Genomic DNA, 6000 nt, shown 5'->3' with positions numbered 1-6000 from the left:
CGGCAGGACCCGCCAGGGCACTATCGCGAAGCATCGACCTCCGGGCCGGGCCGGGAGCCTGCTTGGCGGGTCCGGGCTCCTCAAAGGCGGGGACGCGGGACCGGAGACCCTTCACGATTCATACTCATTGAGCGCCGATTTTATGCCAGGCACCGTGCTGGGTAATTTGCGTGTATTTGCTCATTTACTCCTCATAACTCCCCTGCTACGTACGTAGGGCAAAATAACACTTAGAAAAGGCAGCACGGTGTTTTTTTTTTTTTAAAGAGAAAAAGAAGTTTATCATTAGAGAAAACTGGGGAAAATATAGGAAAGTGGCCGAAAAGGAGAAAACACCCATAGGTCTCATCACATTAACACAAATACTGTTGACATTTTATTGTATTTGCTTGTTTTCCAATTTTCCCCCATGGATGATAATGTTACTATTGCTATTAAATAGAATAGTGGTCATATACTGTACTTTAATATAAGCATTTTTACATGTTTTAATGCAGGTTTTATAAATATTTCTGAAAAATATAGCAGAATGTCCTATCCAGTAGCTTTACCAGTGTAATCCCTCAACGACAGTGGGGCAGTTAGTCTTCCAGCGCATTTGTAAAACTTCCCAGGAAGTAGATGCCATTTTGTTTTGTCCTGGGACACATGGAACTCTCTCTGGCCTGTGATCAGCCCTCCCTTAATCAACATCTACCCCAAGGAGACACTTTAGTTTACACCAAATGCATTGTCCTCAATCATGATTCTGTTACTTTCTCCTGCTCACAAACCTTCAAAGATCTCCCAGTGCCTGGAAGAGAAAACCCATTCTGTTTAGAATGGCATCCAGAACTGGTCCCAGTGGTGACCCACCCTCCTTTTCCAGGCTACACCGGGCAAACAAACCTTTTTTCTCACTATCCTTAAATCCACTGCAACCGATCTTTCCTCCCTGCCTCTGCCCCAACACAGCATCCCTGTTAGTGCCGCTTCTGATGTGTGGTTTGTTAGGCAAGGCGTATCCATCCACTTAGGCAAAAAGCTTCTTGGAGATCAAATCTATACCCTGCAGAGATACAGTTCAGAAAAATGGCCAGAGTACTTGCTTTTTCAGACTAGGGCTGAAATTCTAGCTTGGCCACTTACTAGCTTGGACAAGTTACTAAATCTTTCAGAGTCTGTTTCCACTCAGGTTTGTTTTAAGGCTTGGAGGACAATGAGCTTTCAGAGCCAGACAAGCAGTAGGTAACAGAAAGTAACTGCTGTTAGCAGTATACTTGTTTTTCATGCCTTAACTCTACTTCAGCATATTGATCAAGTGGCACTGGGTGGCCAAGAAAACAAACTCTGTGAGCTCCAAGTTTCACCAAGGCCTGCCCATCATCGAGAAAGGATATGAACAGAATGCCCTGTGTGGAGCAGCAGAAAATGGCTTCAGCTGCCAAGGCAGATTGGTTCATGGAGGAAGATACAGGTGGGAACCAAATGAAAATGGAAGCTTAAAGGCATTGGGGAGGGCAGGAACAGGTACATGGTAAAGTCCTGGCTTCAGACTCCATGGGAACCCCAGACTTACATATCCCTCATCCCCATGACTGCAGTGTTCCAGATTACCTGGGCCAGAGACTAAGTGGGATGGATAGATGAGTAATCCAAAGAAAAGATGAGAAGCACTGGGGACACATGCCAGCTTTCTGAAGCTCACTGTCTAGCCTACTCTTAAATAGGTTCCTGACAGGGCATCTCATGCTGTGGCAAAAGTGTGGAGTGGCTGGGAGCAATGGAGGGTGTGGCTAAGAGTTACTGTTGAGCTCTAGGACTACGTGGAAGCAGAGAATATCTCAGGGTGATGGCCTGAGAAACAATCTGAAGGTCTGGAGGTCTAGGTTCCAATCCCAATTCACATGGCAACTCACCAGTGTCCTTGGTTGAGTCACCAGCCCACCCTGTACCAAGATCTCCTCTGGAGGTGGTGCTTCTAGTTCTGTGTTCAGAAGCAGATCGTGCTAGCTCCATTTTACAGATGAGAAAACTGAGGCTCAGAGGAAACAAGGTCACATAATAGGTGTGGTAGAGCAATCTAGCTCAAAACACAAGCTGAGCAAAATCTGAGCTGAGCCTTGAGGCCACAGGCATGTGCTGTGGTGCCTGTATATGGCTATTGATGGGTAGAGTTGGGGTGAGGTGATGGGAATGGCCTTCTTGCCAAGGACCCAAGAACAGGCCAGAGCAAGACTGCCCATCTCCATACTCTTCCTCTTTCACTCCTCCAGACCCAGCTCTTTTTTCCACGACCCACTCTAGCACAAGCCCTTTTGGCTCCAGCCAAGTGCCAGCCTTTTTCCTCTGAGACCTGAAATGGCCCTTTGGGATTCAGAAGTGGGCTGACCTGACGCAGGCGACCTGACGCAGGCCTCCTGCCACAAGGCCCCAGCTCCCCACACCTTCACCAGTCAGAAAGCAGAGATCAGCAGTGGCCATTTTACAAATGAGTAAAACAAGGAAGGGAAGTAATTTGCCCTTATTCAAAAGACCAAGGCCTACATAGGAATTTAGGCTCGTCCCTCCTTCTGGGACTTTCTGATGAAGGGATTTGCACTTGGGCTTCAGCTGAGCCCAGAACAGCTCTAGAGGCCAGATCATTAAACCCTGTTTCACGTATAAGGAAATGGTATTCCCACCGCTGTCAGCCCATTCAATCATGTCAAGCCTACTACCTGTCTTGAGCTTTGTTCCTGCCCTATAGGAATCACAGAAAAGTCCAAACATTTGGATGGCCACCTCTTACACATGTACCTGTATCCCCTAGAGAAACCTTTTTTTTTTTTTTTTTTTTTGAGACAGAGTCTCGCTGTGTCACCCAGGCTGGAGTGCAGTGGTGCATTCTTGGCTCACTGCAACCTCCACCTCCTGGGTTCAGGTGATTCTCCTGCCTCAACTTCCAGAGTAGCTGAGACTACAGTTGCACGCCACTGCGCCTGGATAATTTTTGTGTTTTTAGTAGAAATGGGGTTTTGCCATGTTAGCCAGGCTGGTCTCAAACTCCTGACCTTAGGTGATCCACCTGCCTCAGCCTCCCAAAGTGCTGGGGTTACAGGCATGAGCCACCACGCCAGGCCAGAACCATGTTAATGGAAGATCTTCACTGTAGTGTTTAGAGCAGGGATAGTTTGGAAGAGGACTGACCAAAGACTTTATCACATATCCTTACCATAGAAGTCAGTGTGGCATGGAGGATGATTATACACAGCACTTAATATTGCAGCCACCACTCCAAGTAACAGATACATTTTGTTTTAATCCTCACAAGAATCCTGTGAGATAGAGATTACTGGCACCATATTACAGATGAGGACACTGTGGCCCAGAGGAGTTAAGGCACTTGCCTAAGGTCACATAGAGTAACAGAGTTGGGAATTCAAATCCAGGCAGTCTGCTTTCAGAGCCCGGACTCTTTAACCACCATGTTATAGTGTCATAGAAAGATTTTCCTGGTTTGGAAACTGCTTATGATATAGAGTTCATGAAAATAGCAAGTTACCAAACTGTATGTGCTGTGTAATCCCATTTTTGTAGGGAGAAAAACAAGGCCTAAATCGACAGAAATAGAAAAACATCTGAAAGGATATACACTCAAAACGTAGTGCTAGTTTTTGGAGAGATTGAAATGGACATTTTATGTTAGCTTTATGCATCTGTATTTTCAAAGGTTTCTATAGTAAACTTGCTAAGCTTGTGTGATAATCATAATTGCTAACATTTATGGAGTGCTTTCTACACATCTGACACTTTATGCACTGCCTTGTTGAATCTTCACAACAACCCAGTGAGATTGACACTCTGATTTTCTGCCTTTCCAGATGAGGAAACAGGCACAGAGACACTGACTGTTTTACCCGAGGTCACACAGCTCATTCCAAAGCCAGAATTTGAACCAGGTTGCCTGACTCCAAAGCTCATGTGTGTTAAATCAATGAATGACTGACTTAGCTGCACTTTAGCCAAACGTGCCCAGAGTAAGGTCACACCCTTGGCATGGACACATTTCCAGGGAGGGACTGGAGGACCTCCTACCTCATTGGTCACGGCCCATGACTGAGCTTGACTCAGGTAGGAGGGCGTGGCAGGTATTCTCAGGGAGTCTGGTTTTTACGGAAAAGTCATGATTACACAGGAAAGCTATGGGCTCTCTTGATTCGATTCACCACACCTGCAGGAAGCCTGGCTGCTCAGGCCAGGACACCGTGGTCATAGCAGCAATTGCTCAGCTTCGTTTCCGTAACTCAGGCTGCCAGGCCTGCTGACAAATTTTCACATTTGTAATAACCCTGTGAGGAGACCAGAGCACATCATCTTATTTGACTCATACGGAAATTGAGACTGGGCGATTTAGTAACTTGGGAGGCAGAATTGCAAAGTAATTAGCAACACAAGCCGTGGTGTCAGATGGATCTGGGTTAGGTCCCAGCTCTGCCATTTATTAGCTATGTGGCTTTGGGTACTCACGCCACCTCTCTGAACAGCAGTTTCCTCTTTTGTAAGTGTAATGATGCCTACACTCACAGGCTTGAGAGGGAGAGCTGATGAAATAACATATGCAAAATGATTGGTTCCATGCTTGGCATTCCAGAAATGGTAGCTATTATTCAGCCAACAAATATTTATTGAGCACCTACTGTGGACTTCCCTGGTGCTGAGGATACAACAGCAACCACAGCAGTCAAAAGTCCCTGTCTTCGTGTTGCTCAGATTCTCATAGGGGAAGGTAGATAATAAACAAAAACAAGGCCGGGCGCAGTGGCTCGTGCCTGTAATCCAGTACTTTGCGAGGCCAACATGGGCAAATCACCTGAGGTCAGGAGTTCGAGACCACCCTAGCCAACATGGCAAAACCCTGTCACTACTAAAAATACAAAAATTAGCCCGGCGTGATGGCTCATGCCTGTAGTCCCAGCTACTTGGGAGGATGAGGAAGGAGAATCGCTTGAACCTAAAAGGCAGAAGTTGCAATGAGCCGAGATCGTGCCACTGCATTCCAGCCTGGGTGACAGAGTAAGACTCCATCTAAAAAAAAAAAAAAACCTAAATACACGAGTAAAAATATAGACTTCGTCAGATGCTAGTAAGTGCTGTGACGGAAAGTAAAAGGGGAACACAAGGAACCCTTGTCAATGGGAGCAGAAAGGGGAGTTGATGCTGTCCTTTTAAATAGGGCAGTCAGAGGCCAGGCACAGTGGCTCACACCTATAATCCCAGCACTTTGGGAGGTCGAAGTGGGCGGATCACTTGAGGTCAGGAGTTCAAGACCAGCCTGGCCAACGTGGTGAAACCCCATCTCTACTAAAAATACAAAAACTAGCCAGGTGTGGTGTCGCGCGCCTGTAATCCCAGCTACTCAGGAGGCTGAGGCGGGAGAATTGCTTGAACCTGGGAGGTGGCGGTTGCTGTGAGCCGAGACTGTGTCATTGCAGTCTAGCCTGGGCAACAAGAGCCAAACTTCATCTCAAAAAAAAAGAAAAAAAATAGGGCAGTCAGGGAAAACTTCCCTGAGAAGGGGATGGTGGAGTACAGATCCAGGGAGGTGAGGTGGGGAGCAAACCAGTACAGTTGTTCCTTGACTTTCGATGGGGTTATGTCCTGATAAAGCCATGGTAAGTAGGAAATACTGTAAGTCAAAAATGCATTTAATACACCTAACCTACCGAACATCATAGCTTAGCCTCACCTACCTTAAACATGCTTAGAAGACTTACATTAGCCTACAGTTGGGCAAAATCGTCTAACACAAAGCCTATTTCATGATAAAGTATTGAATATCTCATGTAATGTACTGAGTACTCTACGGAAAGTGAAAGACAGAGGCGTGGTGGGATGGGTACTCTAAGCGTGGCTTCTACTGCATGTGTGTTGCTTTCGCGCCATCATAAAGTTGAAAAGCGTTAAGTCAAACCATCGTAAGTCGGAGGCCATCTGTATCTGGTAGGAGGAGTGTTTCAGACAGAGAGAACAGCAGGTGCA

The sequence above is a fragment of the Mandrillus leucophaeus genome, unplaced genomic scaffold, assembly GCF_000951045.1.
Source record: "Mandrillus leucophaeus isolate KB7577 unplaced genomic scaffold, Mleu.le_1.0 Scaffold185, whole genome shotgun sequence".
Classification (NCBI taxonomy): Eukaryota; Metazoa; Chordata; class Mammalia; order Primates; family Cercopithecidae; genus Mandrillus; species Mandrillus leucophaeus.
This window is presented reverse-complemented; position numbering follows the sequence as displayed.